Consider the following 21,458-nt stretch of genomic DNA (forward strand, 5'->3'; position numbering starts at 1 on the left):
AATGGAGAGCTATCAGGAACTTGAAACTTTCTTCACCTTCCTTATCCTGTCTGTTAGGACACTAAAATGAGTTTATGTTGCAAGAGTGATGCATGTACATTTTTTAGCACTTTGAGGTCTAATGTGCTTTTATATATATTATGGTGAGCTAGTAAGTTGAGTTTGAAAGTCAATATGGTGTAATGGTTACCAGTGTACACTATGGAGAGATGCCTGAATTCAAATCCAGTCTCTGCCATTTATTATCTGATGATAGTTTTTCCAGTTATAAAATGGGGATAATTACAGCACACACACCCCTCCCCCCCAGGCTTGTTAGGACTAAACGAGTGTGTGTATTTACATATGTATGTGTGTATATATATGTGGTGTGTGTGTGTGTGTGTGTGTGTGTATGCTTTGAACAGTGCTTGGGAGGTAGTAAGCTCTCTCAGTGTTAGCCATTGTTTAGCCTCATCAGTTCAGAAGTTTATTTATGTTTGTTTTTCTGGTTGACTTCAACATGTCAGGTCCTAACTCTCAGTGTCCGTAGTGCCTTTCTTCTCGGTCAACTCTCCAGTATGTGTCTCACAGAAGAAAGGTCACACTGATGCTGAGATCTGAGATCACACTTTGTGAATTGGTATGGTGCTGAATCAGCCCTCTTCTTGGCAGTTATTGGAATCTATGCAGCCTCTGAAGTTTTAGCTGATTTGCTTATAAGGGGAAAGTGATAACTGACACTTGTTTCTAAGAGCAAGACTAAAATATTCAATGAATTATCTTTTAAGTATTTCTAGAATAATTTAATATACATAGCACTTAAAAGAAAAATATGTAACTTAATTAAATGGTTGTATTAGCCAGAGGAACAAAAGCTATTCACGGCTGCCCAAGGGGTGAGTAAGTTAGAACATTCAGAAGAGATGAAAACAACCCCAGAGAGGGCATTCATTTAAATGATGAACAGCAGCGTCATTGTGTCCAGCCTTTGAAATTCTTCCCCTAGTTGCTCATTGGAGTAAGTTTTCCTTAAATAATTACCATATTAATATGATGGAAAAACCTGAAAAAAATTTCCCAACAACTTTACACTTTCTGGCCGTGTGATTAAGACTCAGTGAAGCGATTTTAATCATTATTATATGACTGTGATTTCCCTCCCCACCCCCAGTGGATATGGACATTATCCATCTGTGAAGACTCGTCAAGACTTCCTCAGACTTTTATTGTCGTTATTTAGAAGTCTATTTAAAGGAAAGCCAGAGAGCTCACTGGGGCTGCTAGCGAGACAGAAAGAAGTTAAAAATTACTCTCTAAATACTTTTTCTGCCCCATCTGTGGGTTCAGGAACTCTGGTCTATGAGCCTTATTTATGCACAAATTTGTCTTAGTACCTTCACTTTCTTGGCTCTTAACTCTTTTAGGTCTGAGCTCATTGTATAATTCTCTGTCCATGGCTCTGGCCTTTTACATCTGAGCTGATGCCAGTGTCATCTGTTTTGGGTTATAAGCTCCTTGAGGGCAGTGTGTCTCTTTTGGCTTGGGTTCGACAACACCCTTTGATGGTTATCATGATGATGAAGTGGTTTGCTCCCTTGATTTGAAATATACTCTTGACTTCTGGTTAGCATAGTTTGAGATTTCACAATATTGCAACTATTTCTTAATATTCACCAACTTTCCAACTGCTTGTGTCATAGCAAAACAACATAGTAGCTATGGTATTGTTTGTTGATCATTTTCTGGGTACTACAAGTGTGTTTGAGCACTTTACATCTATTATTTCATTGAATTCTGGAATTGGCATTATAGTCTCATTTTATAGATGAGAAAACTAAGGCTTAAAGAAGTAAAATAACTTGTCTCTTATGTACAACTAGAAATATTAAAACCAAGAAACTCAGGTCCATCTGACTGCAAAGGCACTGCTTTCAATCACTGTATCATGGTCTTCTTTGATCCCCATGGATATTTGCATGTGCTATTGATTCTTTTATATCTCTGAAATATATATTTAAATTTTTTGTAATAGAATGCTTATAGAGTTCTCATAATTCTAATACCATGACATTGAAAAACAAGTGTATTTCACGTATTTGTCTTCATTGATTAGGGAAAACTTCTAAAAACATCTTATGTCATTTATCTAACATTGAAAAACCTGCGTTAATGCCATTTTATGGAGCGAACATTCCGGATGGTAGCTGTCAGTGTAGCTGCATTTTGTATTTCCATGATAATTCTTCTATAGCTGTGTCTCAGCCTTTCTGATGTAGTAGTCACTAGTCATTGATCAATAGACTATTGTGCGGTTTTTTCTTTGAGAGAATGATGGAGTTAAAAATAATCACAATAATAATTTTAAAAGAACATGCTGACATTTAGATCTAAAGACTTTCTCCTCTAGGCTATAAAGTCTTAAAAGTAGGTCACACTCTGGGTTTAAACTCTGAACAGATACTTGCTCTCTGTATTAGCTTACCTTTTGATCTCAAAGCTGCACTTATTCTCGACTTCAGTGAATTTTAAATTGTCCTTCCAAATTTGGAAATACTGTGTGAAATGAAAAATCACTAGTCACTTAAAGGAGATCAGTAAATAAACAAGTTTGTACTGTTTTGTTCCGTCCCTTTGAAGAATTGGAACTTTTCTTTAGTCGGTGATTTAAGCTAGAAATAGGAGGCAGCTTAAAAGTCCAGAATTTCATGCTTACTTGAATGAAATGAGGTATAGTGTGTAGCATCTTTAAAATTCCTGTTAGGGCTGTCTTTTATTAACCAGAGGACAGTGAAATAGGAGAGTGTTTGTGGGCTGTACCCCAGCATAGCTCGTTTCTCGGCGTTAGCATCATTGACATTCCAGTTGTTGTCCAATACTCCATTCATTACGGCAAAATTGCTGTGGGTCTTTTGAACTATTTTTCAGTTCTACCACCACCACAAACCACTGAAGAACATGACCTTTAGCCTTTCCTCTTTTATTTCTCTGATTCATAGCACACTTTCTTATACTTAGCATTTCTCTTCCAGATTTTCCTGCCATATACTGCCTAGTTCCAGTAGATATAAACCCCATGTTCACTTCTCTGCTATAGGTACTGAACACTGAAACACTTAATTGTGTAAATTGATTTTTGTTGTTCTATATGGTAGTGTAAACTATTTTAGAGAGGCCTGTTTATTCTATGGCTGGAGAAGATTGGTGATGGTGGGGAGGTGTCATTAAAGGTTACATTAAGTATTCTAAATCTAGTGACTTCCAATAGAATATTTGATTTAAGTATACCTGTAGGAGTTTTGAAAGTGTGATTGCTAAAAGTGTGGTACCTGATTTCTGAGACTAGGTCTTCCTTTATTAGTATAAACTCCCTACAGTTAAGTTCACAAGTATTTATTTCAAGATCAACTAACTGGTGATGATTTATTTCACATTTTAGTTGCTTAGCCTACTATTACCACCTCCCCACAGTATTACCTGGTCTATTTTCTGTTTCTCTCTATATTAGCTTTACTTTTTCCTTTGAAATGCTTAGTCAAGTTCTTTCTTTTGTTTTTCTTCCTCCATTTCTTCATCGTCTTAGTATGGAAAGTAATAGTTAACTAAATTCTTTAAATTTAGAAAATAACTATATTCTTTGTCCTGTTGTTATTTATATTTGACATTTTAATCTTGATTTCTGTTGCCAAGATTTAAAATAGGAGCACCAAGGAGACATTTGAAAATGAGCATATAGGTTACAATCCTATATCCAAATATTGAAGGGGTCCCATTTAAGATGTTCTCAAAGACAGTATTTCCAGCATAAAGCTGTCCAGATAAGACAGGTACCAGGTGCTCATAACAACCAGGAAGTGGGAAATAGAATTTGAATTAGGAAAGAGAACCCTGTTGGAGGCCCAGTGCCTAGGGGCACACAGTGAGCATGCCTTGTATGCTGACTCACAGGGGACTGAAACGGACAGGCCTGGCTCACTCACCTAAGGGTGGCATAGGTAAAGGGAGGGAGCAACACAAACTCATCCTGCAGCTGTTTTATGTCTTCAGTTTCTTACTGCCAGCTCCTAATTCCATCAGTTGTTCATAAATCGAGAAAATAAGCCAGCACCCTCACTTCACCTCATTTTTATTGCATAAATACTATTGCCAGATCCATTATTTTATAAGATTATGATCCAGATCAAAGTATGAAAACAATTCAAAACTGACTAGAATTACACAATACATTTTTTTGGTGTTTTTTTCGGTTTTGTTTTTTGGTGAGCAGTAAGTGATTTGTTTTCCTAAAAAGAATGAAAACTCATTTGCTAATTAATTCATAAATCCAGAAGTATTTTGAACTTTTTAAAAAATACATATATTTTTATTGATTTTAGAGAAAAAGGGAGAGGAGTAGAGAAATAGAAACATCAGTGAGGAGAGAGAATCATTGATCAGCTGCCTCCTGCACGCCCCACACTGGGGATCGAGCCCGCAGCCTGGGCATGTGCCCTGATCGGGAATCGAACCATGACCTCCTGGCTATTTTGAACTTCTAATGACAGTTCTTACTTCTATCAAATATAGGATTAGATGAGAGGTAAGGCGTTCTTTAGAACATGAATATTATACTTTCAAAAACATTGTCAAACTTCACTTTTTCATGACTTCCTTGGGCATTTTGGAAATAATTTTTAGATTTTCTAAAATCTTTTAAACTTCACTCAAATGAAAAGACAAAATAAGAGCAAATTTCCTTTCCAGCCTTTCTTAGGGGAAGGCTAGAGCTTTGTGTCTGTGGTCGCTTCAGAAAAGGTGGAAACTTGGTGGGGTCTTCCCAGCTGCAATCGATGTGATGTGTGACCATTGTGACACTACCCAGGCTGTAACCAGACACATCCTGCAAAGGCTGCCTGAACTTCGTGCACATTCTCATGAGACCTGGAAACAGAGTTGGTGCTTGTTCTTCTAGGTAGCTCATAATTTATACAAGAAAGGCAACAGCTCTGTTTTTTTGGTAACCTGTGATATTTCCGACCTTACTAAACGATGCCTCATGTTACATGAATTGAGGAACAGCTGAAATCTCTTTTAAAACCGTTGCCAGTCAGTGGAGTAAGTTGAGTGTCTTTCATTCAGTGCCGTGCCTGTGACACTCGTGAACTCATTTGGCCGCTTTCCCACGTTCACATTGTTGTACATCAGCTGTAGCCAAATGTCTGTGTGTCAACTGTGCGACTTAAAACGCTAAACGTCAATACTTTTCTCATGAAAATAATTCATCGTTTCGCTTTGAGTGCTTCAGACAAGGAGACACTCAATAAATATTATTGACAGACTGAAGTTTGTGTAGAGAAGTTTCAAAAATATAAAATAGTTGTTTTTTCATGGAAACAATTTGTTTTCCACTTTTCTTTCCACGAAGAAGCCCCCATACCAAAAACAGCTCATCAATAAATATGTAGGATGAGCAAATGAAAAGTGTTTTTTTTTAGAGGATATACTAATAAGTACTTTCCTCCAGTGTATTTTCTTGCTTTACTTGCTTGACTAAGGTGGTGATAATGACTGCAATGTATAAAGAACCTGTGGGCTCCTTTTTAAAAGGCCATGTCTTCAGGCATGTTGAATTTTCTTTTGTTTTTATATACATTTATGAAGCTATTAGACTGTAATTTATGAGGCTATAATTTAGAAACTTACTGTGATTAATCTCAATATTGACTTGAACTTGTTAATTTCTTTTTAAAGAATAAAATTCCCCCCCCCCCCCAAAAGAATTAAATGTTCCAGAGAAAAAGAGCTCTTCTTTGAGTGATAATCTGTTGGTAGCTAGATTGTCAGAGGTCACTATAAAATAAAATGTCAACAAACATCTTTAGAACTCTACCGATTTTTTGTCATCTGGAGTTTATGTACAAAAGTAGTGGTTTGAGATATTTCTTTGGCTTTAATGAAACAACAGTATGAAGTTGAGCATTTGCTACTTCTTTGTAGTTTGTTATTCACAGCCTTTGAATTATAGCTAAAAATAAGCGTGCCTTCTTTATGAAAGGAAGAGTAACTGGACTTTTCAAATATGAAATTTTATTTACATATTATATTTTTTGATAAGTTGTGGTATACACACACACACACACACACATACACACAATAGAATATTATTTAGCCATAAAAATAATGAAATCTTGCCATTTATAAGAATGTGGTTGAACTTCGAGGGCATTATATTAAGTGAAATAAGTCAGGCAAAGAAAGACAAATACTATGTAGAATTATATATAATTTTATCCATATAAATTCGATTAAAAAATGTTACAGCACATAAAAAAATGGTAATTTGGAGCAAGAATTTTCTCTGCCATTCTGTATTTTTATCTCTTCTAAATTGCACCGATCCTATTGAATTTTGCTACTTGTGACCCTGTTAAATTTTACTTGTAAGACATTAACTTGCTTTTTTAAAATTATTAACATTGTTAGCGTACTCTGAATGATTTTTGAAGTGATTTTAGAAATCATTTAGAAATGACGTAAGACGAAACAATGTGAATTTTAAAATATATATATTTTTTTATTGCTTAAAGTATTACAAAGAGTATTACATATGTCTCCTTTTTTTCCTCCCCTTGACATTCCCCCGGCCTCTCCTACCCTACCCCCTGGTGTCTTGTGTCCATTGATTATGCTTATATGCATGCATACAAGTCCTTCGGTTGATCTCTTACCACCACCCCCCGCCCCTGACCACCCCCCCCCCCGCCTTCCCGCTGTAGTTTGATAGTCTGTTTGATGCTGCTCTGCCTCTGTATCTATTTTTGTTCATCAGTTTATAATGGTCTTTATTATCGATAAATAAGTGAGATCATGTGATATTTTTCTTTCATTGACTGGCTTATTTCACTTAGCATAATGCTCTCCAGTTCCATCCATGCTGTTGTAAGAATTCCTTCTTTTTTACAGCAGCATAGTATTCCATCGTGTAGATGTACCACAGTTTTCTAATCCACTCATCTGCTGATGGGCACTGAGACTGTTTCCAGATCTTCACTTTGGTAAATTGTGCTGCTATGAACATAGGGATGCATATATCCTTTCTGATTGGTGTTTCTGGTTTCTTGGGATATATTGCTAGAAGTGGGATCACTGGGTCAAATGGGAGTTCCATTTTTAACTTTCTGAGGAAACTCCATACTGTCTTCCATAGTGGCTGCACCAGTCTGCATTCCCGCCAGCAGTGCACGAGTGTTACAATGTGAATTTTTAATGATGAACTCCCTGAAGCATATTCCTATACCCAACTTCATAAAAATCAAATCAAATTTTTCAAAAGGCATTTAAAAAAGGGTGCTTGTGTGTACACTAGAAAACTTCATGTAAAAAGGTCCCTGGTCTGAGATATGCAGGGTAATGACAGGAGACTGTCAGCTCTCTGAGTAAGGATCAGTCTGGGCAGAGGTAGAGTGAAGAATGGAAGTCTAATGACAGTATCACTCAGGTGTATCTAGAGCAAAGGGTTTTTACTGGGAGTAGTAGGAAGATGGGCCAGGAAGCTCGGTTTGGGTCAGGCCAAGAAGGATGACTATCATTGCGCCTGATTTTAGACATTCACTCATGCATTTATTCATTCATTCACATACTTTCTTACCTATTTACTTACTTACCTTCTTATTTTGCAATGTCAATTCCCAAAACTTTATGCGTATGGAAGTAACAAAACCAATAGAAAGTTTTAGAGAGATTAACTTGGTTGAGATGAAAGAAATGAGATCTCTTCTTACCTAAAGCTGTTATAAAAATGATAACTGGGATGAAGCAGAGGAGCATCATGGGGAGTGGGACTTGAGATCTTGAGCAGGTTATTAACCTTTTTGACCCTGTATGCGGTTTTTGCATGCAGACAATGGATGGAGTAAAAATATCTTTCCTAATTATCTCACTGAGTTGTTATGAGCATGGAAAGTGATAGTACACAATTAAAGTGCTGTGTACACTGTGAAGCTTGCATGCATTTAGGCTTATATTACTTTTTATATTATTACTAGAGGCCTGGTGCACGGATTTGTACACCGGTGGGGTCCCTAGGCCTGGCCTGCGCCCTCTCACAATCTGGGACCCCTTTGGGGATGTTGGACTGCCGGTTTCGGCCCACAGGCCAGGCTGAGGGACCTCACTGGTGCATGAATCTGTGCACTGGGCCTTTAGTATGCATATAAGATCTTTGGTTAATCTCTTCCCGCCCTCCCTCTTCCCCCTCTTCCCTCTGAGATTCATCAGTCTGTTCCATGTTTCCATGCATGTGCTTTGAGAGTCTACCCCCTTGTGGTCAGTGTGCATCATAGCTAATGGTCGAACGGTCACTTAGGCTTTTATATATATACTAGAGGCCCAGTGCACAAAAATTTATGCACTCGCGGGGGTTGGAGGGCGTCCCTCAGCCCGGCCTGTGCCCTCTCACAGTCTGGGACCCCTCAGGGGATGGCCACCTGCTGGCTTAGGCCCACTCCCCGGGGTATTGGGCCTAAGATGGCAATCAGACATCCCTCTGGCAGCCTGGCAGCCCTTGGGGGATGTCCACTTGCCAGCGGGGAGCAGGCCTAAACTGCAGTCGGACATCCTTAGCGCTGCTGAGGATGCAGGAGAGGCTCCCACCACCACCACTGTACTGGCAGCCATCAGCCAGGCTTGTGGCTGAGCAGAGCTTCTCCCATGTGAGAGCTCCCTGACCACCAGAGGGCAGCTCCTGCATTGAGCGTCTGCCTCCTGGTGGTCAGTGTGTGTCATAGTGGCCAGTCATTCCCAGTCCTTCTGCTGTTAGGGTCAGTTTTCATATTCCCCTTTTACTATATAGGACAGAGGCCTGGTGCACGGGTGGGGGCCGGCTGGTTTGCCCTGAAGGGTGTCCCGGATCAGGGTGGGGGTCCCGCTTGGGTGCCTAGCCAGCCTGGATGAGGGGATGATGGCTGTTTGCATCTGGTTGCACCCCCTTCAGGTTGGGGGTCCCCACTGGGTTGCCTGGCCAGTCTGGGTGAGGGGCTGAGGGCTGTTTTCAGGCTGGTGGGTGACTGAAGCTCCCAACCTCTCCTTTTTCTCTTTTTTCTTTTATTCTGAAATTTATTTACCTTCTATGACTGTCACTGGAGCTGAGAGCCGGCTTTAGCTCTGAGGCTTGGCTCCAGCTCTGAGACCTCCCCTACTGAAAGCAGGTCTCTGGGTTTGTTTGGATTCTATAATTGAAACACTGTTTCAGCTCCAGCTCCAAGGCCAGCTGGCTGAAAGCAGGTTTCTGGGGATTGTTTAGCTTCTATAAATGCAACATTGTTTCTTAGACTGCAGCTCAGAGACCGGCAGCAGCAGGCGGGGAACCTTGGCTTCCTCCATCACTGGAGCAAGCAAGCCTCCTATTCGCTTCAGCTGCCTGGCTGCCGGCCGCCATCTTGGTTGGCAGTTAATTTGCATATCTCGCTGATTAGCCACTGGGAAGAGTAGCGAAGTTATGGTTAATTACCATGTTTCTCTATTATTAGATAGGAGATATATATATATATGTTAGAGGCCCGATGCACGAAATTCATTCAAGGGGCTTGGCCCTCGCAGCCCTGGCTGCCTTAGCCGGCCCTCGCAGCCCTGGCCAGCCTTTGCAGCCCCAGCTGCCTCGGCCGGACCTCACAGCCCCTCGCAGCCTTGGCCGGCCCTCACAGGCCCTCGTTGCCTTGGCTGGCTCTTGCAGCCCCAGCTTCATCGGAAGGTCATCTGGACGGTCATTCTGCCATTCAGTCTAATTAACATATTAACTCTTTATTATATAGGACTAGAGGCCTGGTGCATGGGTAGGGTCCCTATGCCTGGCCGGCGATCAGGGCCGATCGGAGCCTTCCTTCCCCCGGCTGCCAGCTGCCGGCCCGGGCCTTCGTCCCCCTGGCTGCCAGCTGCCGGCCGGGGTCTTCCTTCATTCTGTGTCGCCCCTGGTAGTCAACACACATCATAGCGATGTGATGTTTGACCATTGTGACACATCAGGGGGGTCGAACTCCTGAGGGGACAATTTGCATATTAGCCTTTTCTTATATGGGAGAGATCAGCATGTACTGGCAGCTCAGGGAGTGTAGGCCATTATACTAGTTACTAAAAGGAGGATTGGGTGTGAGAGGGATACTTGGTAAGGATCAAAGATGATGCTTAGTGACTGAAAAAAGTGTAAAGTAAGTTAGGATTGGGAGTAAAACTATATGAGTTTAATTTTAAGAATATTGATTGGAAGAGATGATAGTATATCTAAGTGGAAATGGCTAGTATCATTAGACATACAAGACTTTGCTAGAGAGAAAGTTAGAGTAGCCGAGTGAAATAAAAATTTGGGGATCATTTGCATAGTAGATAACCGAAGCTGTGTGCCTTCATGAGCTCTGGAGCAGTCGGTATGGAGAGGAAAGCAGACAGATTTAAGGGCAACACTATGCATGTGTATTGTTCCCTCCTATACCCTCCCTCACGTGCTCTGCTCCCTGTTTTGAGGAGGAAAAGAAACTGTCCTTTATAACTCTCTCCATTGGTGACTCAAAGACCATTAGTCACTGTTCATCCCCCCACTCTTTTTAAAAATACTGCCTTGAAACTGCAACCCTTCCTTCAACAGAACTTCCCTGAGGGCTTTCAGAACATCAGTCAACAAAATGCGCTTGATTTTCACAGGGGCAAAGTGTTAAGGAGTTGACTGGCTACTTATCACTGGTTTCCGAGGGGAAAACTCTTATAAATATGCATTAGCGTGTAATCCTCTTGAAGGCAGGGATAGTGTTTTTGCACTGTACCTACGAGCATAGCATAATGTCATGGACCTAGAAGTCAGCCAATAAAGTTTGCTTTAGATAGATTTCTTAAGTGAGCGAAACAGGAATACCTGCTTTTTTGAAGTTAGCTAATGCTATGCTCAGAATAAGCAAAATGTTGATACTATCACTTATAGTTGTTGTGAAACCATTTTCTCTAATAAAGTGTACACTTGAAAAGGACAGAAGCCTTATTTTGTAATTGAGCTGTCAAGTTAAAGTTGCATTTCATTGACCTCAACTTCGACTTTTGGGGCAAAAGCATAGTTAACTCTGCGGTATAGCCCTTGGAGAAAAGGCAAAATAAATAAATAAATAAATAAATAAATAAATAAATAAATAAATAAATCATCTGATTTCTGTACAATTTCCAAGATTTTGAGCTGAATTTTTGTTTTCTGCTCTGATATCCTCGTAGTATGGCTCTCTTGCTTCCTTGCTCTAGCTCTAAGTCCAACTTGATAAAACCTACAATTTTACAGGTTGGTACCATTCCAGATTTATGACATACATTTTCTTCTCACCCTTCTTGTCTTTGGTAATTGCTTCCTTTTTCCTGTCCAGTTATCTGTGTCATTTCATATCATCGGGTATTTTCAAACTTATCCAGGTTCACCTTATAATCCCTCATCTCTCCTTTACATGGAAAAATAAGGGCAGTGGGCTGACTTTTGTGGGACTCTTCACCTCATGTGTACAAATGTGTCTGTGTTCATGCCCATTGGCCTCTCAGCCTCCTTCCTGCAGTCTCCAAGGAGGAGGCCTTTCTCGTCTAGTTCCTCACTAATCCCACCACCTGTGCGCTCCATCGTGTCCTTCCTGCTTCCTCTGAGGCCTAATTCTATCAGTTGTTCCCTTTCCTGTATTTTTATCCTTTTCATCCCTATTGGCCCTAGAAAATATGCTCAAGTTTATGCTTTTTATTTATTTGATTTAACAAAAGCCTTCTTCAACTCTTCCTTCTTTTGTTGTTCTGTTTCTTTCCAGAATAGACCATATTTGCTATGTCCACTTCACAGACTCATTGAAAGTGCCCATACCCAAGTCACTGATGCAACTTCAGCTATTCTCAGGCGTTCTCTTTCATTACTCAGCTTCAAGCCTTCACTCGATCCCCTGGACCACTGCAGGTGTTTCTCAACTCATCTCCCTGTCCACGGTCTTCCCTTTTCCAGGCTGTCTTTCTCACTGCTGCAGAGTGATCTGTTGACATACAGGTGTGATCAGATTACCCCTCTCTCCTTAAAACCCTTCAGAGGCTCAACATAGCCCATAGAGCAAACATTCAAAACTCCAGGGAAGGGCATGTGAGGCCACTGATAGCTTGACCTCCAGCTCTTCAGTCTTCCCTGCCACTGGTCTGTTCTTAGTATCACCTATAGTTCCCAAAGCAGAGTGCTGTTCTGAGTCTTAGACATTCCTGAGTCTTACATTCTGAGACTCTCCTGGAGTTACTTTTCTTTGTATCCCTAGTAATCTTCTACTTAACCTTCAAAGACCATAGTCAAGAATCCTCACCAGGCTTTACTGATTTCTCTTTCCTCCCCTCCCAACATATCACCATTATGCTACCATGGTAGAGTTGACCATTATTTTGTGCGTTTACTGTGTACCGGTAGTTTGTGGATAATACCATTATTTATTACTAGAGGCCTGTTGCACGAAGAGATTCATGCAATAGGCCTTCCCTTCTCCTGGCTGCCAGCACCGGTTTTCCTCCTGCACCCAGGACCCAGGCCTTCGCTGTGGCCGGAGCCGCCTTCCGTCCTCCATCTTCGCGGCCCTGGCCAGAGCCGCCTTCCGTCCTCCATCTTCGTGGCCCTGGCCAGAGCCGCCTTCCGTCCTCCATCTTCGCGGCCCTGGCCAGAGCCGCCTTCCGTCCTCCATCTTCGTGGCCCTGGCCAGAGCCGCCTTCTGTCCTCCATCTTCGTGGCCCTGGCCAGAGCCGCCTTCCGTCCTCCATCTTCGTGGCCCTGGCCAGAGCCGCCTTCCGTCCTCCATCTTCGTGGCCCTGGCCAGAGCCGCCTTCCGTCCTCCATCTTCGCGGCCCTGGCCAGAGCCGCCTTCCGTCCTCCGTCTTCGCGGCCCCAGCCGGAGCTGCCTTCCGTCTTCTGTCTTCGCGGCTGCGGCTCACCTTCAGTCTTCGCTCCACCGCTTGGAGCCTACATATGCAAATTAACTGCCATCTTTGTTGGCGGTTAATTTGCATATCACACTGATTAGCCAATGGGAAGCGTAGCGAAGGTACGGTCAATTACCCTACTTGTCTATTATTAGATAGGGCTAGAAGCCCAGCACACAGAATTCGTGCACAGGTATGGTCCCTAGGCCTGGCCTGAGATCAGGGACATCTTCCCCTGCTGCCCGCAGCCGGCCTCGCCCTCCACCGCCACCCATCCCCGGTTCGCCATTGGGTGATCAGAGCCTGCTGGCTGTGGGGAGGAATCGAGAAGTAGGCCTTCTGCCTGCTGGCTGGACCTGCCCCCGCCATGGGTCGCCCTCTGTGTGTGGGGTGACTGGCGGACTGGGGGCCTTGGCCTGGTGCCGCCTGCATCCCCCACCCCCCCCCTCCCCCCCAGTTCCCCGTTTGCTATCAGGCGATCAGAGCCTGCCAGCCGGGGAAAGGGACCAAGAGTTGGTCAGTGCGCCTCATAATGACTGGTCGAGTGGTTGTTCTGCCATTAGGGTCAATTTGCATATTACCCTTTTATTATATAGGATACTGTGCATTGCAAATATATATTTTTTTATGTCTGCCTTCCTTTCTAGACAGATCTTTTTGACAGTAAGAAGCCATTTTACTAGTCTGTTACTCATTTGTAATACCTAGCATGGTGCCTTGCACATAGCAAGGACTCCATAAATATTTGTAGAATGAGTGAATAAACAGTTGGACTAATTTCAGCAAATATTAAATGGTGGTGCTTCTGTGGGCTCAGTATTATATGTTTAGAGTTAGATAAGTTTTGGATTGTATGTCATTGTACTTAATGCTGGTTGACTGCGGTGTCATATAGTTTTAAGGAGACCTAAAGAGCAGGAGAGGATGTGTTTGTAGCTAGTGACTTAATGTAATAGTCTAGCTGAATATTTTAGGCCTTTCTCATATTGTCATGGTGCATTACATAAGCTCATCCATACATCTCTTCCTAATCAAATTGCACAAAACCAGAGGAAAGATTTCATGAAACTTATGATCACTCCCCCCCAGGCTTCTTGTCTCCCTGTCCCCCGTCTCCATGTAGCTACCAGACAGCTCTGTCTAAGATGCATATCTGATGATTTACTGTTCTGTTCATGACTCTCAACTCTTTGTTTCCATTTTCTCATATCTCAGTAGTGTTCATAGTCTCCCAGTTTCCCAAGTTTAAGATCTTGGTCTAAGTTAGACTTCTTTTGAAAGTTTGTTGTCACCAACAGAACTGGTCTCATCCCTTTTGCACCTGCAGCTGATACCACTCACTACTCTCCACTCCAAGCCGGGGCTCCAGAGGATAAACACAACAGCACATGGGCGATGTTTATGTTCAATGAGCCCATCTTCTCCAAGCATCTGCTGCACAGGCGCAGACACAGACAGTGGCTTCAGCTATTGGCTGCCAGAGGAACAGAAGGGTTGCCACAACACACTCAGCAAACAACCCCCAAAACCCCCAAGAAGCGTAAACTCACATGGCTGGGAAATCAGAATTAGTGAAGGGCTGTGCCTTGTTGGTTTTGACCTTAGCTTTGTCCCCTACTTCCCTGTGTAGAGATTTAGACTGTTTTCAGCGGCAGCTGGGCCATCTTTACAAGAGTACATTTGAGATTCCCTCAGCTTTGGGAGGAAAGTGCATTTGAGACCTCTCTGGTCTCCGAAGTTGCTTTGTAGTGGAGTTGGATTATGTGCCCCTTGGAAGCTCGCTTTTTGACTGACATTGATCAGGTTGGCTCCAAGGAAACCCAGCATCCTCTTTGCCCTGGCGCCATGCGGCTCGCCACCTCCTCACCCCTCCCTCACCCTCCCCTCCCTTCTCCACCACCTCTCTATCCCTCACTTGAACTGGCTGCCAGAGTTCACAGACAGCTGGGCAGAGTGGCTAAATCTGCCCAGCTGCCCGGGAAGCTTGGCGGCCAGGCTGAGGGAAGGAAGCATCGGCTCTCTTTGAAGGGCGGCTGCCAGTGAATCTCAGGCAGCTGGACTTCAAAGGGGGCCCCGCCGGGCTTTCCCTCCTGTCTAGGCAGGTCATTCCATGGCGCTGTGCTTCCGGTGTTGGCGCGGTGGCTCTCAAGTTCCTCTTCAATTGAAGAGCTGAAGTGAAAGCTGCACTTGTGTTCTTATGTGTGTGTCTTATGTGGTAGAGACAGGCTAAGATCCTAAGCCCTGTCACCCCCGACTTCAGAGGAAAGACGGGAGAAAAAAGGTGCCACCAAGCAAAGCAGCCAAGGAGATCCACACCATGGTGGGATTTCTTGGTTGCCAGTTGTAACTTGTGTTGTTTACCAAGTTTTAAGTTAATTCAGGGGCTCTTGGTGAATTTGGTGAAGGCTAATCAACTTGTGCTTGTGGACTGTTTAACTAGTGGCTTGGAATTGGGTTGAGTCAAGGATGATGGTTTTATCAGTTGCCAGAGCTCACCCACTATCCCACACTTCACTCTTGCTGCACTTCTTCACCTTTCATCTCCAGACTCCACAGGGGGTGGGGAGAGGACAGGCCTAGGCAGGAAAGAGCAAGGACGCTTCATTATTCAGGCCCAGCTTAGGTGCAAATGGGAGTCAGAGCAGAGGGAGCCTGGAGTCAGAAGAGCTGTGAGTAGGTTAGAGTGCAGGCCCTGGTGCCAGGTTGTCTGAGTTCAAATCCTGGCTCTGCCACTCACTGGCCACATGATCTGGGGCAATTAACCTTACCTTTCTGCATCTCCATACCCTCCCTGGAAAGTGAGGATAATGATAATTCTTACCTCATAAGGCCACTGGAAGATTCAAGGGGTTAATACATACCTTGCACTTAGGACGGTATCTAATCCATAGTATACACTCAATAAATGTTGGCTGTTATCATGTACCAGATTCCATTGACTGGGACTAGAGGGGGGTGAAAAATGACTGGTTTGTGAAATTTACTGTCCGTGTATGCATAAAATACTGCTAGCTTCTGCCTTTGGTGGAATTTGTAATAGAACTCCCTCCCCAACCCCACTCCCCCGAAACCCCTAATGTGTAAAAAAATATGTTAGGTAGTTTGAAGGAGAAAAGTCATATCATATCATCCATCTCTCTCCTTGCACTTACAATTTATTGAGGGCCATCAAGATGATAATCTATACAAATCCAAAACAAGCCTGGTGAAACATGGCAGTGTGTGTGTGTGTGTGTGCGCACGCACACGCATGCGTGCCCATTAAACACATGTAAAATATATATAAATATGTATATAATACACATATAAAATACATATAAATAAATAGAGATGTTTTAATGAAGAGTAGTTTCTGAAGTTGGAATCAGGGTTTGAATTTTTGCTCTGATGGTTTACTAGTCATATGTCTTTGGGTAAATTACCTTGCTAAGCCTCAGTTTTTTTATTTGTAAAACTAGAGGCCCGATGCATGAAATTTGTGCAAGAGTAGGCCTTCCTTGCCCCAGCTGCTGGCACCGGCTTCCCTCTGGCACCTGGGACCTGGGCGGGCTTCCCTTGCAGAGGGAGGCCCCGTCCACCCGCTGCAGCCCGCCGGTTGGTGGCCTGGGCCTCCCTCTGCGGGGCGATCATGGGGCAATGGCCAGGCCCTCGATCAATCACATCGCACCCGCCTTGGCTGGCCTGGCACCAGTGGGTGTCATAGCACTGGTCCCGGATGGTTGTCCGGATGGTTGTTATGCTGTTCTTCCATTTGGTCGATTTGCATATTATGCTTTTATTATATAGGATGACATAATAATTACATACCTCCGGAGACTTGTTTGAAGAATGAGATAAGAAGACATACGTTTCATTGCACTAAGGAGCAGCACGTTCAATAAATGTATCTGTTGTTACTGTCAGTATTATCGCCACCACCATTAGTGACACAAGTTAAAATCATTATAGTTTATGTAACGATGGCTTTACAGATGGAGTGTTTCTTCCTCAGATTTTTGTTCTCTCTAGGTCAGCAAACTGCAGGCCAAATCCAGCCTGCCACTCTTTTTGTGAATAAAGTTTTATTGGAATACAGCCTCATCTGTTGGTTTTTATATTGCCTGTGGCTGCTTTCATGCCACAAAGGCAGAAGTGAGTCGCCTAAAATATTTACTGTTTGGCCATTTCCAGAGAAAGTGTACTGACCCTTGTTCTGAATATGCGTTTCCCCAGTTAAGGTCCAGAAAATGTTAGTTCTGTCTGTGTTAGTAAGTACTATCTGGGGGGAAAGGGTTCCAGAGTCAAATAAGCTTTGGAAATGTTAAAGAAGTTGATTTATTCTGAGGCTACTATTTAAAAGACTCTGGCTTTTAATACACTAATGTGCATTGTGAATCTCGAGACAAGGCCATGGTGTACAAATAAACTCTGGTTTCCCAGACTTCCTTGGCTGCAGAACGACCCCCACCCGCCACCTACCCCTGGATACGACGATGTTACACAAAACACCCTCTGGGAAGCCCTGCTTGGGGCTGTCTCTTAAGTCATTCCTCTTGGTGATTTAGGTGATGTCCTCATTTGGAAACCTACAGAGAGCATATGAGATTCTGTATAACCTCATCTTTTCCCCAGTAAAAAAAATAGACTTTCTTTAAAATCAGAACAGTAAATACGGGTATTACATGGCTTAATCAGATAATATCCCCGTCTTTAAATGATTCTATATGATGTCCAGAGATTAGAAAGGAGTATCAGAATCCAAAGTTTTATTTACTGCCTTCTTGAAATTCCAAAACCATGGGTCTTCGGTAGGGCTTTAACATTTCTTACATCTAAACTTCTGAAGCCTAACTGGTACATCCACTGCTCTCAGCTAGGGTTTATAAGAAGAAAGATTAATGTGAAGGTACCTTGTGCCTTCACCGTAAGGGGTTTGTTTTATAGACTAAAGTAAACACCTTGAATTCCAAGTGGCAAGCACATGGGGAGCCAGGGATTCCAGAGCAGTGGCGTCATGTTCTGCCTGTGGCTCACATGTCCAGTGGCTGAGCTGTCTCCCGCTGCTGCAGCGTCTAGCCGTCATCAGATAGAGCCCCAGGTAGTCACACACTGCGGTCACCTGGTCTGAGATGACCAAACAGGCATGTGATTGCAACACTGTCTAGTTATGAATGAAGACTTGGCTGTCTCTTTGCCAAACACAGTTAAAAAGAAATGCTAAGTCATAGCTGTTTTCTGAAATCAGTCATTACAGAGTGAACCTGGGCGAAGAGTTGAGAACCCTGCTGGCGAGTTCAGCCCTGATCATAAATAAAGGCTCACTCTCCCTAGTTTTCTCTGTCTCTCTTTTTGTCTCTGTCTGTCCCTCTTTGTCTCTGTCTCTGACTTGTGAGCTTCCCATTATGGCAGAGGCCATTTTTTTTTGTCATTTTGATGCCATACCCTCTAAACCCAGCTCAAAGTTGATGCAGTAAATGTTTTATGAACGAATGAAGGTTTTTAATATGTTTCTCCCCTTTTCCCAACTTGTACATCATTTGAAGAAAATTCCATGTTGCCTCTCTATTTATATATCTCAGTGTTGTGTGTATAATAGACCTTCAGTAAATGTGGTTGACACTGTAGATGTGAATTCCAAAAGTCTCATTACCACATGTTTATGGGGGATGATGAATGGAATTTTCAGAAACTTTTGTCAGGTACCATTTCTTTTGTCTTTAAATTATTTCTTTAAAAAAAGAGAGAGAAGGAAGGAGGTGAGAGAAAGAGAGAAGGAAGAAAAGAGGAAAGGGAAAAACATCTTGGCTGGAACAATAATGATCTTTTTTAAAAAAGTTGGAAAACTGTCAACTTACTCTGAAATATATTGTTTCCTTGAAACATGCTCAGAAGTTCAGAGTCTCATTTGCTATATTTATTAAGTATGTTCCTCTTGAAAGCACCATGGTATGTGATGCATAGCATATTACACTGCACTCAAGACTCAGATGACGTGCCTGGGAAAGAGAGAATCTGAGGCTGACCTACTTGAAAGGAAGGATCAGAAAGTGGGGAAATGAGATGAAAGAGCTTTCATCTTAGTACATTAAGAAAATCAACGGAAACGCAATTCTCCCTTCCATGTTTCCACGCATTTTCTTCTCTCACTTCGTTATTGTCTGCTGGAATCATTGTCTTATTCGGTGTCAAAGAATATATGGAAGAAATGGCTGCAATTGGTTGGAAACAGACTACAACTACCTGGAGACGCTGTGTGTGCTGAGCAGCCACAGCAAAGATGAAGGAACGCTGCTAGAGAGAAGCTTTGCTCTTACTGGCAGATACAAAATGGCAAGAGAAGAGTGTGGTGATTATATGAAGAACAAGCCATGATAAAATTTAATACATTTGAATTATAGGGTGGCAGGGCTAGTTGATGTTAATTGTTATTTGGTAGAATGCCAAGTTAGGGGAGAGAGAGTCCACCTTCTTAAAAATTTATTAGTGCTCCTGTAGTATCATCCGACTTATAATAGGGACAAACACTAACACAATGTTTACTGTCTGTTAGGCACTATTTACATTCTTTATTTAAATTTTTTTTTTATTGATTTCAGAGAAAAAGAGAGAGGGAGAGAGAGATGGAAACATCAAGGATGAGAGAGAATCATTGATCGGCTGCCTCCTGCACGATTGGGGATCAAGCCCGCAACCTGGGCATATTCTCTGACTGGGAATTGAACCGTGACCTACTGGTTCATAAGTCGATGCTCAATCACTGAGCCACCGTGGCCAGGCCCACATTCTTTATATATGTTGCATTAGTTAACTTTTAGGGTAATAAGAAATTACCCTAAAACTTAGTAGCTTAAAACACCAAACATTTATTATTTTTTATGATTCTGTGATCAGTGGGCAATATTTCTGGTCTGAACTGGCTTGGCTGATTTCTACGGGGGTCTCTATCGCATCTGCAGTTAACTAACAGCTAAGTCGGGACTGGATGGTCTAGGATGGCCTCCCCCAATATCTGGCTGTTGGCTGAATGTCAGCTGGTGCTACAAGGATGACTGGGCACACGACTAGTTATCTAGGAAGCTAGCTTGTGTGTTTCACAAGGTGGCTGGGTTCCAAAAGCAGCAAGAGGGCAAGTCCCAATGTATACGCCTTTATAGTAGGTGTACCAGGTAATAATGTGGATTTTTTAATCAAAGAAAACATAGTAATTTCAAGAGAAACATCAAAAGTGCTTTATTCAAAGTAATGTCCATCACTAGCTACACATTTCCCCCATCTTTAGGTAACTTGTGGATACCGTCCCAATAGAACTTTTCTTGTTTTGAGACAAACCATTCAGAGACCAATTTTCCACTTCTTCATACGTCGGGAAGTGCTCTTACTAGGCAAGAGCGGGCCACCTCTGTAAGCCATGAGTGTTGCAGGGGGTCTGCAGATCCAGCACGTTATGGGCATCTGTCCAAATATCCTCTCCTTATGTTCCAGGGTCTGCAGTTTTCCCAGCGAGAGCCCTGACCTCAGAATACCAGACCTGCCTTGCTGAGCGTTCAAGTGTCTCCGGAGCTCTATAAATCCACTACCAGAGCGCTCTTGTTTGTTGCTCAGCTGTGCCTGCTCCTCCACTGCAGCCCTTTGGAAGCAGCTGAAGTGGCCCTTGGCTTGTCCCACTTAGTCTTTAACTGTTACTGACCCTCGTTTCTCATTATCCCTCTGCGGGATATCCATGTGGCTTAGCAGTAACCAGCCAACACTGTTGTCTTTGTCATTGTCCCTCCCATATCGTTTAAATGCCTAAACATCCTGTTCTGGTTACTGAATGATAACTGAGTGGCAAGATTAGTGTAGTAGAGTTACTTTTATAAGTCTGTGTTAGAAGCGACATTGGAATTAAAAAGACTACTAACATACTTTAGTAGAGGAGCGTAATGTAGTGCCGCTCACTAGTTGTGTGACTTTGGACAAGGTACTCAAGTCTCTGTGCTTTAGTAAAATGGAAATGATAATGGTAGGACCTGTGGTGTAGAGTGGTTGTGAGAATTAAATAGGCAAGATAAAAAGGCATACAGTGGCTAGGATATAATAACCATTGTGAAAGGGTTAGTTAGCTGTCATCATCGACATAATCACCGACAACAGCATCATCCTGCAGGCACATTAAAGATGGTTCAAGCCTCACAGCCACGTGCAGTGTCTGTCTACTAGGCATACAGTGATATTTCGATGTAATAAATAGTATGTTCAGGTGTGATTTTTATTTATATTTACTTTCAAATAACTGTAAGAAATGGTCCCAATAACTATGTAATATGCTTTGTAAGTATAAAACGAAAAGCCAGGGGCTGTGGTTTTCTTTAGTTGCTCTGAGCTCACTAAGGCAGTCTGGGAAATATCTTCTACTGAGACTTATCTCTCTCTTTTTAAAAAATATATTGTTATTTATTTCAGAGAGGAAGGGAAAGGGAGAGATAGAAACATCAATGATGAGAGAGAATCATGGATTGGCTGCCTCCTGCACGCCCCCTTCTGGGGATTGAGCCCACAACCCAGGCACGTGCCCTGACCCAGGAATCAAA

General features: G+C 42.7%; 1 protein-coding gene across 2 annotated transcripts in view; it reads left to right on the forward strand.

Moving 5' to 3' along the window:
* WDR70 (WD repeat domain 70) overlaps nt 1-21,458 on the forward strand; it is a 194,388-nt gene that overhangs the window by 117,138 nt on the left and 55,792 nt on the right. The gene's annotated exons all lie outside the window — the stretch shown is intronic.

This window comes from Myotis nattereri (assembly GCF_964212035.1).
Source record: "Myotis nattereri genome assembly, chromosome: 4".
NCBI lineage: Eukaryota > Metazoa > Chordata > Mammalia > Chiroptera > Vespertilionidae > Myotis > Myotis nattereri.